At 43.1% G+C, this 21157-nt stretch overlaps 1 long non-coding RNA gene across 1 annotated transcript; it reads left to right on the top strand.

Annotated features, from left to right (window-relative positions):
- Positions 1-1753: 1753 nt before the first annotated feature.
- Positions 1754-6025, top strand: LOC120390469. Its single transcript, XR_005591083.1, has 2 exons — positions 1754-1870; positions 5138-6025. It is a non-coding gene; the product is annotated as an uncharacterized LOC120390469 (long non-coding RNA).
- The last annotated feature ends 15132 nt before the right edge of the window (positions 6026-21157 follow it).

Raw genomic sequence — 21157 nt, 5'->3', positions numbered from 1 at the left:
CAAAGGATTTCAAAGAGCTGCACCAACATTCATTAACAAGTTACATATGCAAAATGTTTTTGCTATTAATATTAATAGCAAGTTGCTGGGTTTAGACGCCCCAACGTTGAGTAACAGCATCATTTTCAAATGTGTGGCAAGATCATGTCACTCCCCTAATTAAGTCCTAATTTACACCCTCATAATTTGAGGCCACTTGATATTTCATTAAAAAAGCAGCCTTGCATTTGTTTTCCTGCTTAGAGTTCACTGGTCAGATCCTCATCTGATGTAAAGTCAGCATAAGTCCATAAAATTCAATTATGCTACATGAGTTTACACCAACTGAGGAACAGGCCCAGATAACATTTTCCTAGGACAACCCAACACCATTTTTTATTCAGTTTCCCTATTGTGTTGTGAAAGGATAAGCTGCCTTTTTAGACATATTTGTAATCTTGCCCCCAGCTTCAGGCCCCCTTGCCCTTCAGTAGGAAACTTAGAAAACTGAAAGCCAAGATTTTTGGTGACAACTTGCCATTTTACAGTGCCCAACTTGAGACATCATAAAAGAAGACACTTTCAGAGGGCAGTGGCTCAATGCTTTTGATAATAAAGCCCCTTTAAGGTATTTCAACTTTTGAAAATAGTCACCTTGTGTTTAGCTAAAGACATCCTGAGAGATCTTGAGATAATCTCTCTCCTCTTCAGTATACTCAGTTAAATAAGGTATGATGATATTTTCCTGACTGTCTTTGGTATCAATCTATTCATCTATTTTAGGATTTTCCAGAGCTCCCTCTAGCATTGCTACCTGGGCAATGTAGATACTCTCTCTGAAGGAGCTGGTACTGACCATTGTTGGAGACAATATATAGACCATAGAAATGTAAGGCTGGAAAAAGACCTTGAGAGGTTATTTAGTCCAGCCCCCTGTGCTGAGACAGGACCAAGAATACCTAGACCATTCCTGACAGGTGTTGGTCCAACATGTTCTTAAAAACCTCCAAGGATGGGGATTCCACAACCCCCCCACCCCAAAGCCTATTCCAGTGCTTAACTATTCTTAGAGTTAGAAAGTTTTTCCTAACAGCTAGCCTAAATCTCCCTTGCTGTAGGTTTAGCCAATTACTTCTTCTCCCACCTTCAATGGTCATGGAGAACAATTGTTCACCATCCTCTTTATAATAGGCCTTAACATAGCTGAAGACCTATCAGACTGGAGGGATCACAGTTCTAATCCAATTTGGCAATTTCTAAGTGGTGACATGACAGCAAGGCCCTTCAGACCCGAATTCCAAGTTGCTATAGGATAAGATTTACCCTGGGCCTCAGAGCAGAAGGCCAGCACAAGGTCCTATATACCATGTAAATCCCAATTAAGCACCATTTTGAAGGCTTAAGTGGAACTTAAAAGGTGCATATGCCTTGGTGCCTGCCCCTAGTCCAGAAATGAACCACAACCCTAGGGTCTAATTCATAGCCAATTGAACTCATTGTTGGAAAGACACCCATGGACTTCAGTGAGTACAGACATCGTAGGGGTAAATGGCATTAGATTAATTCTCACTGTAACCCAAAAGGAATCAGTAGAATGATATTAGAAATCAATTTGCCCCCTAAAGTTTCGAGAGAGAAGAAACCTGTAGGTTGCAACAAGCATTTCAAATTATATGAGGCTGGGAATTGGGTAATAATAAAACAGTGAGCAAAACAAAACAATTGCAGCCACTTGAGGAGTCACACACACAAAGTTCAGTTCATACGCGATTAGGACTTCATGCACAAAGGGTGTTGTGTCCTCCAGGCAATTTAAGAAAGCATATAAAAGCTCTTGCAACTCACAGCTACTCTTAAGGCTTCTCTTGACTCATTCTCCTCGGTGAACTGAGTAAGTCCAATTCAACTCAATTGGTTTTTATAACTATCTTTTGGTAACTAATTACTTTAGAGAGTTTTATTAACCTAGGGCCAAGTCCTGCCATAAAACTTTTTTATTCTCATCAGTGTGAGGGAGGTTCTTTCTATAAATCTGTTTTTGTAGTGATTCACTTGTCAGAACTGATGGATGCAGACTTTAAACAAAAACAAAAAAGTGTTTCTCCCAAATCCATGAGAGGTTTTGGAGATCTTGCCCTGTTAATTATTTGGTATTGGAATGTCAATACCTTAGATAACTATGGGGGGAAATAACTTTTGATACTAGACATTTGCATTGTTTTGGCATATGTAAGAGAATTCAGCCTTTTGTTTTCTATTAAAAGTCATTGAGATGAGCTTTCATATATCTACTGAGTGAATTTCACTGTTTTCAAGTTGGTTTATCTATAGATATAAATATGCAGCAGTGGTTTGGCATTTATTAAATATCACCACACCTTCAGCTGTTTTTTGGAATCATGGCAAACTACACCAGCAGAGGATCCAATTCTATTATTGCCATGTTATATGAAAGCTGATTTCCATAGTATCACTATTGAAGTGTCATTTTATGGCTTTTTTTTTTTATTATCTCTGCAGTTAAACATTTGAAAGATATTTGTGGAAGTTCTCCTTCCTGAAGTCAAAGCCAGCTTCTAACTTAGGAAGAAATAACCTTTATGTTCAGAGTTTTCCATTATGGAATACTTCAGCTACCCTATACTTTCCTCTGAAGCAGCTGGGAGTCAGCACTCTTTAGAGACAGGACAAGGGATTAAATGGGACAGATTTAATCCAGAATGGCCATTTCTATGTTCTTATGTGAGCAACTAGCAATTTTAGATCCACATCCTCACCTACAGTAAGGTAGCACAGCTCTGTTGGAGTCAGGGGAACTGAGTTTAAAGATGTAGTCCTTAAAGTTTTGTTTTGACAAAACCTGATTTTCTGTTTCTTCATTAGCAAGTATTGCTCACTCACAAGCTTTAGAAACAGGAGTACCACAGTGATTCTGGAGAACTGGTTTGCATGCCAAGATAAAAATCTTAGCAAGGGCATGGTCATAATTTAACATTGTCCCCACCCTACTCTATGCTATAATTTTCTAAGGTAGTTTGAAAATAACACCCATCCATCATACACTAGATAGAAATAGTCTGTGTTCACTTAGAGTCAGCATTTTTCATTCAGCCTCCTCCTTAGCATTCACTCCTCTGTGAGTGTGATGAAACCAGTTCTACAGAATTGGTAGACATAGGTCTGAAAAGGTAATGAAAGAATATTTTGTTTATTCATCATCTTGTACTGCTGACTTCCTTGCCAGTTTAAAAAACAGTCACGCTGTAGTGCTGAGCTGAACTGGTTTGCATATTAAGATTTAATCTGAAGAAGGGAAATAGCATTATTAGATTTTTCCTAAACCTAACCCACACTAGTTTTCTGAACTGGTTTGAAGATAGCAGCTGCCCATGAGCCAAATATTCTGCAATGTTTCTTTTATTATTACAATCATTGCTTTTTAACCCATCTCTCATCCTTCCTCATTTTGTGAGTTTTACCAGGACAAGTCCAGGAAGCTACAGGCTATTTTAAGAGATAATACCAGGTAACAGGGAACTGACCACAGTACATACTGGATGACCTTGGAGTTCTAAAAGCCCTTGACACCTTGTGTCTTTAGCTTCATTGAACATCAAGCCTCCCATCACTCTTTGCCTCAGCAGTACCTACCTGTAAAACTGGGGTAATAATCTTTCCTCCCATCTTTGCTCAGCCTTACCAGTTTAGGAGGTAAGCTCTTTAGAGAGGGGACTCTGTTTGTACAGCTCAGCCCCACCCACTCTCAGTGGCAGCATCTCAGAAATACTGGAAATGGAGTTGAGATAAAACAACAAACAACTGGCAGTGCCCAAGTTCTAGTCCCTGCTCTTCCACTGACCCCAATGATGTAGAGCATTTCATGTAGCGTTTGTGCCTTAATTCCCCTTGGGTAAGGAACAGGACAATTGCTCCCTACTTCAGGAGGCTGCTGGGAGAAGTGAAGGTTGCACAGAGGAGTTTAAAGGTTTTTTACTATGTGAATCAGGGTTGCTGCTTACAGACCCCACCTTGTGGCAGAGGATAGCCTAGCAGCTACCCCACCCTATGCTACCTGTCCACACCTGCTTCTTGTTTGGTCAATGATACCCCAGCTTGTTAACCCAGACCATTCACAATGAAGCCCTCAGAGTCAATCTATTCATCCTTTGCTGCTCTGTCAAAGCCCTCTCAGCCCAGATTATTTTGAGCCACTCCAAGGCATTTCTGCCTAAAGCCTTTCCCTGCTTTAATAAGCCATGCCTAGCACTAGAGTCTTTACTCCTCTGGTATCTTAGATGGTCCTGTCAGAGCCTTTTGCTTCCTGCAGCTCTCAGCTGAAGTCTTTCTCTCTCCAGGTGTCTCACTCACCCAGCCTCTTCCTTATATAACCAACCAGATTGAGTCATGTGACCATTTCCCCCCACCTGGGGAGTTGAGTGACATATTATCACAGCTGGGACTGAGACTCGGCTCCCCTTAAAGAGCCAGCCACCCTGTGACACTGTGAAAGTATTAGGGGAATTTTTTTGGTTTTGGTATTTAGGGCTGAAGCTTGGGTCAAAGAGGCTGTCTGGAAGCTGGCTTAAGCAACAGAGTGTGGGAGGACAAGAGGGGTGAAAAGATGGGGATGATACAAGCTCAAAACAGTGTTTATCAGATCATCAGTGCAGACTTTACAGATGAGATGCATTTTGTGGACAACACCCATGTGAACAGGAAGGTTTCTTACTGTCTGAATAAGAGAGACAGAGGGCTTGTCTGCAAAAGAAACTAGTGCCAGCCAAGACAGGGTGTAAATTTACAACATACCAGCTTGCTAAACACTCACTCACTGTATGGACCCTGCTACCATGCGCTAACAGTTCTGTAGCACTTTTAGTGCCCATTACTGGTGTCCCCATTGCCACTTAATGTGTGGCAGACTAGTGAGCTGCAGATGCACACCCTGGCTTGTGAGCACTATCTCGCTGTGTGCAGAAGCCCAGAGAGAGTGAGAAGAGCACAGTGGGGCTGCTTAGGAAGGAGGATAAGGGTGAATGTAGCCTGTGTCTATCTTCCTATCCATCTGGGTTCCTACAAAGTCCCCATTACCTTTGTATCTCTTTTTCCACTAGCATTTGTACCTCATGTTTACTCTATCCCCTCCTATGTGCTTCAGGTTTATCTCCATCCCAGAAAGATGTCTTTCAATGGACTGCAGACTGGTGCCCAGGGCTTCCAACCATGCGGGGTGAAATGCTCAGACCCATGTATTGTCACCACCAATGAGCCATGTGTGGTGAAGTGTAAAGACTCACAAGTGATAATCTACCCACCACCCGTTGTCGTGACATTCCCGGGACCAATCCTCACCACTTGCCCTCAAGAGAGCATAGTGGCATCCTCAGTACCGCCTGACACTGGCGCGGCTGAGTCAGCTGCTAGGCTATCTGCAGCACCAGGAGTCACTGGAAGCTTGGGACCATATCTCGACAGATGCCCTACAAGCATCAGTATAAGACATGAGCCCCAGTACAGTCCAAAATACTCCTACGCTTATTCTTCCCAATGGTCACATCCTGGCAAGTCCCTGGAAACTGCTGGTTATAGTCAAACCACAAAGAACATCCACAGAACAAAATAAAAACAGGAAATAGAAGGCCAGGCAGAGTTTTGCAGCTCAGCTTATGGACATGGCTTTCAGAAGTGCTGAGCACCCACAGCTGCACCTGAAATCAGCAGTAGGAGTGAGCGCGCCGCACCTCTGAAATCCGTAGATGTCTTTGTCATGTTACCCTTCGCCTTAGATTTCCTATCTAATGGCTCCCCAGCTTAGTTCTCTACTTATACTGTGCCTTGTCAGTTCAAATGGTTGAAAATGGGAACTTGATTGTCAAACTCTGCAGCTGCAACAAAGATAGAAAGATGTGCAAAATGCATCACCTTGGAGTGGGCGATTGCTTGCAGCCATTATTAAACCCTGTATAGTCTTTATGCTCTGTATTGTTTTGTTCTGCAATTTTATACTCCCATTCTTATTCTCATTAAAAATTGTACTGCATCATGACATTGGCCTTCTGATTTTCCTTTTGTCCTCTATTATTTATTTGCACACCACTATGGATATTTGCCCTGAGCAGAGGAATTGAGCTGTGAACTCCTTCAGTCCCACACAAGCCCTGTAGGGAAAGGACAATCAGGCCTTTTAATGGGTCAATAACACTGTGCAGGCTGCCTTACAGGGGTGTACTCTGTTCATTCCATACCCATGCTATTGAATGGAATTTTTCTTCCTGGCTGGGTGAGGTTACAACTAGTGCTGGGTGACTAACTGATTTTTTCAGTTCAATGACAGTTCTGGGAGGGTGCGGAGGAGGGTGGGAGTTGAAAATTCTGAAAAAATTCAGCAAATCAAAAAAAGTCAACAATTTTGTGTTTCAGTCAAATGAAACATTTCATCTGCCAACATTTTAACAATACAAACAAAGGAAGTGAAGGGCTAGATTCACAAAACAGGGGGGTGAGGAGAAGCTTACCTGATCATCTCTAAACACAGTGGTTAAGACTCAATTCCTCCCTGTCCCCTGTCTCACATGGAGAAGGGATTCGCACTGGGCTATTCTGGGGCAGGGCACTCTCAATCTTTCCCGTTGAAGCTGTTCCTCTTTGTGTTAAATGGTCACTGGCACAGGGACCTAAATGTTTGCCTCCCACCTCCTGAGTACCCCAAATGTCAGGTTATAGAGTCATTCCCACACTTTCTTTTTACTCATTGTCTATTAATGTATTTTATACTCAGTGGAGTAGCATCAGTGGAGACATTGAGAGACACCTGCCTCAGAATACCCTCTAGTTATAGAGTCATAGATTTGAAAGTCTTCCCTGTAATGGCCGGGAAATGATTAAGTGAGATGCACCCAGTTCATGCTGCTAGTAACCTGCACCCACCCGTTGCAGAGGAAGGTGAAACCCTCCAAGTTCCCTGCCAGTATGACCTGGGGGAAAATTCCTTCCCCACCCCTCACATGGCAATCAAGAACCAGCCAGCCACACACCTGAGAAGAGAGACTCCTCAGAACCAGCTCAGAGCCCTGGCCCGCCCTGTCCATCTCATTGCCCAGTGGTTAGGACTGGCTCTTGAAATGAGAGGCCTAACTTCAGATGCCTTCTCCACATCAAGCAGAGAGGGGAGCAGAATGTGGGTCTCCCGTACCCCAGGCGAGTTCCCTAAACACAGAGCTACATATTATAAGGAAGGCATTACTGCTACTATTCAGCAAACTAGTGAATCATTTCAGGCTTCAACTGCCTTTTTTTGGCAACCTCATCATCCAAAAACTTTCACCCAGAGTTAGTGACACCATCTTCTAGCTACAAAGCAACAAAGTGATAGAAATGAAATAAATGACTTCCAACTTGTGAATATTTCCCTGCTCAAAATAATATTGGCTTGAAGCTCAGCAATTATTACCCTCTCCATTAAGGTTTTAATAAGTTGTGATGCTGTGGGGGAAGTTGCCTCTGTAAAGCTTATGTGTTCTGTTTGATATTGGAGAGGGTTTTATGTACATGTGTGTCAGACTGGCGACTCCATTTTGAATGTGTGGTTCGTTTGTCCTCTCTGGGGGGCTGGAATTCCAAGGGAGAGCCCCAGAAGGCTAACAATGAAGGTCTGTTAAGTCAGGAGCTGCTTCCCCACTGAAATGGAGCTACTGTTGACAAAGGCCTAGACTCTACCCAGGTGTGTTGGGTTATCAGGTCGCCTGGCAACACAGGCAGTTGATAGGGGTCTGTGCTCATGTGTGTTGAAACTGAGCAAGAGGACACAGGCCAGAGGAGACTGGAAAGGTTTAAAAGGGCAGGACCTGCTCTGTTCTGGCTCTGTAGCCATTTTCTGCAGCTCAAGCTGAGGGGAGCTGCTGCAGGAGCAGGAAGCTGAGGTGGCAGAGGGCAGCCCGGCCTACCTCAGCATAGGACCTCCCCATATGCCCAAGTCATGTAGAGGGGCTGTTGGCCCTATAGTGAAACTGTGGTGGGTGTTTTTGGGTTTGGGGGGTTGTTTTTGTTTTGGTTGGCCCTCTCCCATTAGCAAAAGAAAGGGGAAGGATAGAAGAGAAATCAGGCTTGTGAGACTGATAGTCCACAGGGCCAATGGGGAGAGGCCAACACTCCAAATCAGCCCGATTGACAGGGCAGGCAGGCCAATGAGGGAGTCAGGAACCCAGGGGCCCGTCCTCCAAGCGAGCTGCTGCTGCTTGAGCCAGAGTAGGGCAGAGTTAAGGGGAGCCCAGCAGTCTGAGCCGGGCTAGGGAGCGAGCAGCAGCCTGGGCCAGAGTTTGGGAGCCGGGGCAGCCACGAGCTGGCCCAGCAGAGGCCCAGTCTGAGCCGCAGCCAGGCGCAGCGGGGCCAGAGTCAGCATGGCGGACACCGGCCGTACCCGAAGCGATACTGAAGCTGAGCGTGGAGAGCAGCTGGGGAGAGTGAGGTGGGGACCCTGGGCACAGGGCCTGGCACTGGGAGACTGACTTGGAAGAGGGACATGAACCCGACGGGAGGGACGATACCAGGAAGAAGGGCCCTGCCACCCAGAGCCTGAGGGTGCTGGCCACCGCCTGAGCAGGTGTCCGACCCCCGGCATCACCACAATGCAGCCAGGGCCTGGGGCGGGAGGCCTGGGGTGTGTGAGGAAGAGACTGAACTTCCCTTGTGTCCCAGAGACCACTGTTTATGCCCACAGGGTGGGGTTCCTTGTTCCCTTTTTTGTTTTTCCTTATTTTTTTTCTTACTGTTTCTTGACGTTTTCAGTAAATTGCATTTGGTTTGAACTTAATGGAGTGCTCATGGGGCCAGGGAGAGAGCACCCTGGAGTGAGGACACCCTAGCGCCTGTCCTGAGTGACCCACAATCAGGGCCGGCTTTAGGCCAATTCCCCTAATTCCCCCGAATCGGGCCCCGCACCTACCACGGCCCTGCACCCTAAAGAAGAGCACCTAACTTTTTAATTTTTACTCACCCGGCAGCGGTCCAGGTCTTCAGCGGCAGGTCCTTCAGTGCCACGGAAAACCCGGAGCGAGTGAAGGACATGCCGCCGAAGACCTGGACTCGGGCCCCGCACTTCCTAAAGCCCACAATGAGACAGGGGATTAAGTCCCCCAGGAATCCTGGACCCGGCCTGATCGGGGTTACAAGGACTCTGCCGCACAGGAGGGTGGAAGCAGCGTCCTTGAGGTCAGGCAGGCCCCTGGGTAAAGAGTAGGAGCGAGGACTGGGATCCTTTCGCTACCCGATTCCACCAGGGAAAGTTTCCCCACAATTGTGGCACTGGTCCCCTGCTTACGGTAAGGATGAGCTGGAGAGAGGGTATTCGTTGTTTTTCTAGATGATCGGTACTCTGTTGTGTTTTATCTCTTCGGAGTAATTGCACTAGAGACTTTTGGCTAAGCCTGTGTCTGATTGCTTTGCTATCACATGTCCTTGAACCAGGAGCCTCATGCCTTTGGGGGGCGAGGATTTTGGGGGAGCATCCAAGAGCTACTGGGGAGGGTTGGGGGAGACATCACTAGCCTCACAATTGGACCTCATGAACTCCGCTCTTGAGAGGGGTATCAAACATGAGGTCTGCACCTGACGTTTGTGTCTAGTGGCCTGAAGCCTGGAACAGGGCTTAGACTTGTCCCTGCTATAGCAAGCTCAGGGCATGCAGGAGGCAGTGTTTGGATCCCCTCATAGTAGTCTGGTGAGTGTCCAGCAGGGGGAGTACAACCAGACCCATGACTCAAATCTTTCATGCGGTGTAGCGGTGTTGGTGCCAGGATATTAGAGAGACGAAGTGGATGAGGAAATACCTTTTATTGGGCCGGCTTCTGTTTGGGAGAGAGCCAAGCTTTTGGGCTACACAGAACTCATTTTCAGGTCTGGGAAATGTACTCTGGGAGTGTCATGGCTAAATAGAAGGTGAAACAGATTCTTTAGCATAAGTAATTAGCACATATTACAAGGACCCATTCAATGTGCAGTGACTTTCAGGTTTTTTAAAAAACCTCAAATGGTGTGTGCTACTCTTAGAAAAATCTGCAATGTTTGTTTGTTTGACTTGCATTGTGAATTTCTTCTGATGCTGCATTAATATGTTGTAAACACTTGGCTTTTTTCACTGTCCACACTGTCTAACGCCCAGTTCCTATAAATGCTTATGTACACGCTTCCCTTCCAACATGTGAATTTTCCTTTTCTACTCAATGAGACTATTATTAATGTGCTTCAAGTTAAAAAAAAGAAAGCAAGTTTTTTGCAGGATTGTGGAGCAAATTTTCACAAGTACAAGAAAAGCTGAAAAAATTTGTCAATACAGTCATGGTGGACTAGTGGCCTGTCCAGATTTCTAAAGTGTTCAAAGTAAAATAGCTGGGGGGTGGGGAGGAGAAGTTGAATATATCGTCTTCCGCAAGACACCACCTGCCCATGCCATTTTAACTCTGACTCCGTTTGAGCAATGCCCCAGTGATCCCCTGTGAGAGATTACAGAACTGTACCCGTTCTGAACGCATGCAGGACAAAGGTGTGGCACCTTTGGTTCCGTTATGCAATCTGGCTGGGTGTGGGACTCCACCCACTGTTGTGCTGAGTGATAACATCTCCCAGGCCGGGGATGGGGGGATTGTTGCTTGTCTCTAGCAAAGGATTGCGGGAGGCAGCCAGCCCAGGCTGGAGAGTTAAGGGGGCACAGCGATACCCCAGTTCCAGGCTGTACCGCAGGGATCCTGCCACAAAAGGGTGGTGTGAGGAAGAGAGTTGAGTCAAGCTATCTAACTTCTAAGTGCTTTCCCTGGTAAAACAAATCCCCAAAGACTTTGTAATACTTCAGTATTTGCAGTTAGCCATCTTTCATCCTTGTCCTAAGCAATCCATCCTGGGATGTCACTTGGTTCAGCCCTGCCTGAGCATGGTGAGATCTGCTAGCACACTGCTGGGTCTCTCCAGAGCAACAGTGCAGCACCCAGGATAGGCCCTGGGCAGTTTGTAAATTCCAGTGCAGGTGTGGGGTTCTGGGAATGTGCCAGGAAATAGGGCTAAATGGGGCTATGTACTTCACTTTCCCCCTTGACATCACTGCTGGACAGTTAGCCTCTGAATGTGACACTGAGAGCCATGCTAATCACCAGCAAGTTTGCCTGGGGTCAGTAATACTAAACCTAGCATACTGAGGGATGGTGCAACCATGTGACTGGATTGATGAGGTGAACTTGCACTGAACAAAGACAGCTTTTCCATATTTGCAGTCCCTATGGCCATGCCCAGTGGCAGAGTTGAGACTGGAGAGACAGATAGTAAAGGCCATATTTTAAATATAGCTAATGATTTTGGGTGTTGAGGTCGTCTTGAAAATTTGATCCCAATTACTACAAATTCATACACTAAATCTATGGCAGAGCCAGGACTTAAATGCAAATCTGAGTTTCTATCCTTTCCTTTCATCATAAGATCATCCATTCACACCAAGGTATGCATCTCTTTGTTAATTACTATGCCACATTGTTTGTAGCGCAAACCTGTCTTCTTTTGTCCGCGGATACCATATAAAGTGCCTGTCAGCAAAATGTTCCCAGTCTCATAGGCATAGATCTTGCTGGGCATAAGTAAACTTGCATATAGATTGAGTGCAAGGGCGTGATAGGCTGCGTGCTGGAGTCAGTGTTTTCTTGCTAGTTGGGTTAAGTGGGAACACTCTGAACCTTTAAGCTCAAATTCTGTCCTCACCTTATCTGCAAAGTGGTTGAGCCTTATGCGAGCCATTTCAAGTCCAAATTTAATTGGATTGAAGTATAGATGTTAGTAGCTAGGAAAAAAGTATATAAACTGAGTTGTGTGTGACTTTGTGTGACAAGTCCAAATCACCCTGTACCTAAACTCCCTGTGTCTGGGCGTGGACAGTGTAAGCACCGAGCTGTTCCATGCCTAATAAGGTAACCTGAGTGACAAGCTGGAGTTTTTGGATTCCAGAGAGCAGCCTGAAGTATTCTCTCACATCTGGACTGGTGTTCTGGATAAGCTGAGTAGATACAGTCTCAGAGGGAATCCCAACAATTCTTACACATCTTTCACACTCCCAAACTATGTAAACATCTCCAGTAAACTGAAATTACCCAACTGGATCTGACCTCAGGTCAATAATCACAGTTTGTCTAACTCTATCAGTCAATAATCACAGTTTGTCTAACTCTATCAGTTGCAAACATCTGGGATGCACACCAGAGAAAGTGATTTGTGGAAGTGCACAAGGGTGATTTCACCCGGAATAATATGTGAATAGGGAACAAGAGGAAAGGAAAACCAGAAGGCCATTGTCCTGTTGCAACACAACTTTAATGCAAAAGAGAAGTAGAATATGTAGTTGTAGACAGAAATAGTGCAGGGTAGAAAATATATTTCCAGGGTTTTAAGAAGGACTGCAACCAATTACTCATTCCAAAGTGATGCATCACCCAATAACAGGTATGAAATGTTTATGCTGATCATTTTGTTGGAGAATATTCACATAGAAAGAAGACAAAGGCAACATGGTTCACAATATTTGTCTTTTGTTTAGGCTCAGATAAGATGACTCATCCAGAGTGTCACAAAATAATCCACCTAAATGAATCTTTATAACAATAGTTTTGTTTTTGACATGGATAGCACAGTGGTTTGAGCATTGGCCTACTAAACCCAGGGTTATGAGTTCAATCCTTGAGGAGGCTATTTAGGTAACGGGGGGTAAAAATCTGTCTGGGGATTGGTCCTGCTTTGAGCAGGGGGTTGGACTAGATACCTCCTGAGGTCCCTTCCAATTCTGTGATATTTGGAATCAAAGAACGTTATCTTCTAATGCAATAGAGATTGGTACTGGTGTTTGCAATGTCACGTGAGGAGGCAGGGTTCCTGGATTCTGTTTCTGACACTGTCATTAGCCATTAGCTCCCTGTGTGACATTCACCTCAATGCTCCTCTTTTAGCTACATATAAAACAAGGGTAACCATCCTCATGACTGTTCTGAGTCTTCCTCAGAACTAAAAGCTCAAAAGCTCTTCACAAACATTCATTAATATTTTATAAGTGCAAAGCATACAATTATTGTATGGCCTTATGTAATGCCTGCTGAACAACTCCCACTGATTTCAGTATGCATTGTATCAGACCCACTGGGGATGGAGGTGCTGAGCATTCAGAATAGCAACTCTAAAACCTTCCTAGGAACTGCCAGGGCAAATGCTTCTAACCAGTTCCAGTGTATCTAAAGGGCCAGCATTAATTCCTGTGCTTGACAGTAGATTGTGCTACTAATATACCATTGTATTCTCATGACATTCATTCCCACTGTAACATCAATGTAATAATTTGGCCTATAAAATTTTGAGATGAGTCCTGCAAGGTGTAATGTGCATGTCATACCATATGGGGCTAAAAATAGACTAATCACCACCAACGGTGAGGAAGACAGGAGTTCTGGGGACTACAAAGTGTATTTTTGAAACTAATTAGGTCTTAGAAATTGTATAAAAGCGCTCACAATTTAGATCTCTCCTAACCATTTCTCTAGACTTGTACTCTGGTGAATTGGGTAAGTGTGAGTTGATTCAATCTCTGTATTGCTATCCATGTCATGGTAACATTTGTTTTAATTAAAGCCTGAATTCTGCTAATATATTCTGTGATTCCTAGCAATATAGAGGGCTTGTATTAAGTTACAGGCATAGGCTGATTTCAGCCTAGAGGGCAAGTCTGAGTTTTAAAACATACACATTTGGGAAACCTACTTCCTATTAAATTTTAGTTGGAAAGTGGACCTTCAGGTCCTTGAATTTTGAAATATCACACCCAACTTATAGTTCACAGGTGTTAGGAAAGTAGGAAATGGGTAGTAGTAATTTTAGGTTTAGATCCTCAGATGGTGTAAGTTAGTGCAGTTGTATTGGGGTCAATGAAAATGCATGATTTGCATCAGCTGACATTCTGCTTCATAGTGCTTTGTTTTCACAAACGCATATTTTGCATTCATTGATTAGCAAGTTTTGGTTTAGAAACCAAAGTGCCAATCTGTGACGCTGGACAGAACTGATTTTCAGAGGTTAGATCATAAAAAGAAAATCAGCGTTAATGTTGTCCCCTTTGTACATGTTAAAATTTTCTGAAATGGATTGAAAACTGCATGTGTCCATGATAGAAATACTCTGTAAGATGGGGTTACTTATTACAGCCTGTGTTCTAACGGCAAAGAGTGAGAGACTATTTTAAGGGTGTGTGGCTAAAGATGTGTGAAGCAAGAGAATAGAAGGAGAAACTAGGAGCAGAGATGAAGCTAGGGACTAAGTCCATTTCCTTATTCCATCTACATAGCCCCCATTATAATGTTCATTACCATCAACCTATGCCTGTAACTGTGCTTTAACCCTTTTAATTCCACTGGCACTCACACCTCATGTTTACTTCTCCCTACTGTGTGTTTCAGGTTTACATCCATCGCAGAAAATGACCTGGAGCAGCTATGGGTACAATGGGTGCTACTCACCCTGTGGCTATGGGGGCCAATGGGCTGGTGGAAGCCCTTGTGGCTATAGGGGCCTGTGTGGCTATGGAGGCCGTAGCGGTCATGGTGTCTCATGTGGTTATAGGGGTTCTTATGGTTACAGGGGATCCTATCATTCCAGATATTGCTACCCGTTTTCTTCGCAGTGTGGCCATAGATACAGCTATGGAAACTGTGGGCCATGTTAAACCCAGAAGGAACATCCATGGAACAACAAATGACCAGGAAATGAAAAGCAAGATATGGATTCACAGCCGAGCTTATGGGCCAGGCTTTCGGAAGTGCTGAGCTCCTATGACTTAAATGTAGTCTGAGAGCTGTGAGTGCACAGCACCTCTAAAGTTGCCCACTAGATGTATTTCCTATGTTACACTTTCTGGCTTTCTTCTTATGCCTTCCCAGCTATCTGCTGATTAACACTGAAGAGCTGATTCTTGATTACTATCTCGTTAAACCCGGGCCTCTGGCAGTGTAAAGGAAGCAGGGCCTTAAGATGAACATAAATTACATTTATACTCTTTAAGGATCCTTTCATTGCCAGAGTCCTGCAAAGGGGTTTGTGTCAATGCAAATTAGGCACTCTATGTTCTAGCCTTTCCAGGAATATGTACCATTTGTCTCTTACTTTTAACTTTGCTACGGCAGATGTATAATGGAAGAGCTGTTTAGTCTTGCTTATGCTGTGCTTTGTCCCTCTCACTGATCGGGGTGAAACATGAAGCTTAACATGGTTGAAAACAGGCTTGATTATCTAACACTGCAAGAAAGAAAGTCATCACATCGGAATGGATGATGGGTTTGGAGCCCTTCTTGAACCTCTGGAAAAAGTACTTTATACTGTTTCTTTCTACCACTGTATACCCTACTTCTTAGTCTCATTAAAATTTTGCTGCATCATAATATCGGCCTTCCAATTTTTCTTTCTCATCGATTCCTTATGATCAAACCAATCTGGGTGAAATTCATCCTGTACAGAGAACCAAAGCCAGGCCTATGCACTTCTTAAATACTACCTAAGCCCTGAACTGAAAGGAAAATCAGGCCCCTTTTGTGGTGAAAAGCATTGGATGTAGGCTGACAGACAGCAAATGTGAAAAATCGTGACAGGGGGTGGGGGGTAATAGGAGCCTATATAAGAAAAAGACCCAAAAATCGGGACTGTCCCTATAAAATCAGGACATCTGGTCACCCTAATTGGGTGGGCCTTCTGTATGTGGGTCAATTTACCTTAGGGTCAGAGATGTTTTGGTAAAGACCCTGCCCCTCTTAACAATTATGCATATACTTGAGTTTAATAAGGCTGGTCACATAATTCATGTGAAGCACCTCTGTAAGTCTTCACAGGACAGTGACCCAGTTTTTCACAAATAAAATATGTGAAATGCTTCGTTAACGCAGGGTACATTCTACCCCAGCCCCTCTGTACTGTCTTTTTCAAGACAATCTGAGGGTGCTTTTGGTATCAGAGCATTTTCAATAGTTGGTTCTTGAACAGAAAGCTCTGATCAGCCTGTGGTATACACTTCACAGCCACTTCTCCCTAAGCATCCAGTGGAGTTTTCATGTGGCTCAGCAGAGATGATTAATATAAACTAATACTGGGGAAATTTTACTGACAGCGTTTTTTGTTTTGTTTTGTTTTACACACTCTGTCATCAAGCCAAGTTTCCACAGCTATCCCTGTTCCAGGTCCTGATGAAACATAACAATATCAATGCAGTCTGCACAGGTGAATGTTAGATCATTTTGACTAATTGTCTCTTAATCAGAAGTCTCTGCTCTCCTTCTAACTATAGACTCACTACCACTCTTCCACACTATTTGTCCATTTCACATCATTGTACATTCGTCCTTTCTTCTGCTTCTGTGCTGTATGCAGCCACACAGACGTGAATGTAACTGGTGAATGGGGAGAGTAGTTATTTGTGTCAATCTTAAGTATGTGCAAAGTTCTACCAAATCAGATGTTCCACCTTCACTTAGCTCTGGTGAATCTGACACAGATATTTTATTTTCATGTAGCGAATTTTGGTTTCAGTTCACTGGAAAACTCGGACTAATCCACTAGTGTGTGATGTGTTCAGAAACTGGGTTGCAACAATTTCCAGTCTTTCAGGCTCTGGACAAATATAGTAATAGACAGTCAAGTCATCAAGAATGTTGCAAATACCTGCATATATCCATTTTCCCCACATACAACAAACACCTCTGCAAGGTCAAGAATCTCCTGTGTTTATAAATAGCTCTTAGTGTGTGCACAGCATGCCTCAGGTGGCATGTGACCAGGATTCATCACAAATTTGGTCCGCTGATCGGATCATTTTTTTTCCCCCTGGCTTCAGCTGGGTACTGATGTGTGACGTGAATGCTGATCCATGCTCCCCTATAAATAGTTGAACCATTAGGAACGAATTCAGTAATGGAATGTAATCAATTTTAAGGTAGGTGGGTTACACAGTACTGCAGCTAGCCAAGGTTATATAAAATGACCTCGGGGTATCAGGACTCAACACAGCAGGAACCGTGACATTTGCCATGCTGAATATCTCTCACTATGTTGCACTGGTGTAAACAGGAACACAGATTTCAAAGTAGTGTAGAATAAGGCTGGTTTTTCATTTGACAGTGTTATCTGAGTATGTGGATCCGGAGATGGGGAGGTGACAGACCGTGGCAGTTGTCCTGTGGGGCCATCAGTTTTCAAATTACTGTACAATGTAACCTTATAGAAGAGGCGTGTGGAAGGAAAATTTAGTGAGAAAATGTCTGCTTCTGTTGGCGCTCCTTTGACCTTCAGCCATCTGCCAATGTCTTTAAGGTTTTTACTTCATAAATAGTGCTTCCCCTCAGGACTAACTTGGACTAAACTCTGATCTCAGTTGCATGCTAGAATAAATCTGGAATAATTTTAGAGGAGTTAAATAGCTACCCTGGAGTTCTACATGTGTAAATGAGAACAGAATCCTGAACTGTTTCTTGTACCAGATGTAGGGTAAGGCCAAGGTTTTAATCTGTCTAGATCAAGATGTTCCAAAGTGATAGGTTATTCAGGGCCCCCAATTTCATTCTCTGTTTCAGCCTCCTTGTATGTAACATTCAGCTCTGCTGCCCTCCTCCTCCCCTCTTCCCCCTCAGCGCACGCGTGCACACACACATGCACACACACACTCCCTTAGTAGAGCTGGTCAAAGAATGGGATCTTTTTTTTTTTTTTTTTTAAGTTTATTGGCAGTTTGGAAAATATGAAGAAAAATCAATTTGGGTCAGACTCAAAACACTTTTAAAAAAATGCTCAACAAATTGAAAAGTCAAAAAAATTGTCTTAGGTTCTACTAAATGTTTTGCCTTGAAAAAATAGAAATGTTTCTTTTGATGTAGACAATTTCTAAATATATTGTTGAACATTTTTTAATGAAATCAAAGGACTTCTAAATGAAAAGTTGTTTCAAACAAAAATCTGTGTTTCAGCATTTTGGTAATTTATTTTTGTGAATGAAGAATGGGCAACATGGACATAAATTAATGAAATGTTTTGTGTTGCACAATATGCATTTTTTGCCCAAAAGTTTCGGCCAAAATATCTCACCCAGTTCTGTTGCGCCAGTTCACAGGGTAGTGGGCTGGCGACTGGCATGCTATGTTTGCTAATGTTTTCCTTGGATGGTTGCCCAAGGCCTCCTTGTCTCTTCACCTATCATAGTCCAACTATTGGAACTGAAATGTGTGAAAGCCCTTAGTGCTGGGGAAATCTCAGAACATCCAGTGAAATTGCTATTCTCTTCCTCCTTGCAGATTTACAGAGGCACATTGAGATGAATGCCACTACTCCGTATCAAAGGCAGCAATAAAATATTATTGTCTTAACCTCTGGTGCTACATACTAACCACTAGTCCTGACCCCTATTAGACAGTGTTACACAAGACAGCATTAATAACTTATCTTGTTAAATAACATTTACCATTCCTGGCTTCCAAATATGTCACTTACATGAAAGTAATTGCTAATTCTCTTTTTTTAATTTCAGTTTATTTTTCTTTGGTTTTGCTATAGTGATGTTCTAGATGAATCACATTCTGAGCTATGTGTAAACAATGACCACCTAGATAATATTGACATCTGATCTAACTTTGCCTTTTTGGATGCATGTTATTTGCCTACATAAGGATAATAATTCTCCAAAAGAATCACGAACATGTAAATATCATGCTTGTTCAGGCGGGGTGTAGGACTGTAAATCTCTATATAAAATTCAAGTATCCAAACTTCATTACAAGACCCCTGTGGTTGCTCAAGTGTAAATTAATCTGAGTGTTGCTAAAAGGAAAACCTTTGCTCCAACTCCATATTTTCCTCATGATATTTTTTCTGTCTCTTCCAGCAATCCAGACCCTGGAACTGTTCCATGCACAAGTCAATTTGGTGTAGTCACAGTTAAGCACCTGTCAGAATTAGTGTGCAGAGTTGTGTAGCCCTTTCTTTAAATAGAAATACTTCTATATTTTCCGATCACAGTAGCCCAATGAAAGTGTATAATTTCAGGTATTTGTACCAAGATATAGGAAAGCCTTTCACTGACTCTGAATATTTTTCCTTTTAACTTTCTGCGGAAGTAGTGGGAAATTGCATTTAAGCAACTGGGTTGTCTTTTGAGTTTTTCGCTATTTGAATTATACACTGCAAAGTAGCTCTGTTTTGAAATGTGTTGGCAAGAATAACCATTACTATACTAAGGCTTTCTCTGACCCGTAGGTACAATTCAGTGCTGCTTTGTGGTAATCATCTCTGCTACACGCAGAAAGACATTCAGAGAAAGGCTTTATGGAAGAGTGACAGGGAATTGCATAAATTAGGCTGAGCAGAGTAAACTTAAGGCACAACTGTCAGTGGAATAAACATTTGGAAATTCAGCTACTATTCTTATGGGAACAAAGAACTGACATAGTCCTTCAGTTCCTGGCAACGTACTCCCTCCTTCTAGATCTCTTCCTCCACTTTTTTTTTTACCTTCCCTCTTTTCCAACCCCTTTGAACTCTTCTCTTTGTCTTTCTGTCCTGGACACCTGGAGTTTTCGGTCCATTTCCCATAATTATAATCAAGAGTATGGAGAGTACAATGTTAGTAATGCTCATTCCCTTGTTTAACCTCTCCGTGTAAACTAGTTGTGCCCCACATGTTCTGGCCGGCATGCTTGTACATCTAAATACTAATAGTCTTTTCATAAAAACACTATACTAAGGAATAGATCCTCAGCTGTTGTAAATGTGTCTAGTTCCTGGGACTTCAGTGGAGCCACAGTAACTTACACCAGCTGATCTGCATCTAAAATTGCTACTTGCATACAAAAGATCAAAACATTTCCAAACCAGGCCAGTGGTCCTTGTAATGTATTGTCCCATTTCAAATAAAGTTGAGTACCATTGTTTCAGATATTGGGAACCCTGCAATGATCCATTATGGAATAAATCAGAGGAGGTTCTTCCTTACATTCTTAAATTAAAACTTAGGGCTGAGACTTTTCAGAGCTTTTTAAGGGATTTGAATATCCAATTCCCAGTAAAACTTAATGGGACCTGGGTGTCTCAAATAGATGTGTGCCTTTCAATATTCAAGCTTTATCTTTTATTGGGTGTGTCCACTTATGCAGGCAACATACAAAATTACCTACATGTGATATATATGTGGAAATCCCACCTTAACATGTTAAGAATTGCAGAACGCCTGTGCAAGATCCAGTTAATGCAAGCACATGACATCTCAATAGCTTTAGAGAGAGTGAGTCAAATCAGACGTACCAAGTTCACCAAGCAGAATAAGGCAAGATAAGTGATCTGAAAAGTCCAAAGTTGGATGTTTACCATAAACCATGTAATTGGACTTCTTCAAAGCAAAAGAAAAATGTACATTCTTAAAGTGACAATCTTTATAAGCCTTTTCAGGAAAGGACTCTGCTCAACCACGTAATGCAAGGAGGAACTTGAGCACTGTGGACAGGGTTTGCATAATCCCATGGACCTCTTCAAGGACTGGAGTCACTCCATGATTTTCAAAGTTGCAATGTGAGAAGGGCCTGGTGCTGCTTTCTCCACAGGGCTGAATTTCATCCAGCACAATTTTTAAACAAGAAGGAAGGAACAAGGAGAACCACAAAACTGATGTGATGATGCAGCATAATTTTAATGTGAATGAAATTTGCAATACACAGTTACAGGAAGAAACAATACAGAGCAGAACCTTTTTAAGTTCCTTGATTTACCCCAGTTGGTGGGAAATGAAACAAAGCATAACAGAAGCAGAGGGCTAGCAGCTTCTCCATATCTCTATGATATCTGCCGTAGCAAAATTCAAAGTGAGATGCTTAAGGAACACAATAGTGGAAAGAAAAGAACATGTCGGGCCTATTCTCCTTTATTTCATGGATATTCCTGTTGGGATTAACATGGCCCACAATATCCACCACGATACCTACGGCCATATCCCCCATAACCACATAATCCCCCATAACCACCTAATCCTCCGTAGCCGTAACCTCCCCCATAACCACACAGTCCCCCATAGCCTCCCCCATAACCACCTAACCCCCCGTAACCATACAATCCTCCTAAACGGCCTCCATAGCTGTACAGTCCCCCCAAA

This window comes from Mauremys reevesii, linkage group 24, assembly GCF_016161935.1.
Source record: "Mauremys reevesii isolate NIE-2019 linkage group 24, ASM1616193v1, whole genome shotgun sequence".
Taxonomy (NCBI): Eukaryota; Metazoa; Chordata; order Testudines; family Geoemydidae; genus Mauremys; species Mauremys reevesii.
Note: the sequence above shows the minus strand (reverse complement) of the source record. Positions and strands in the feature narration are given on the sequence as shown.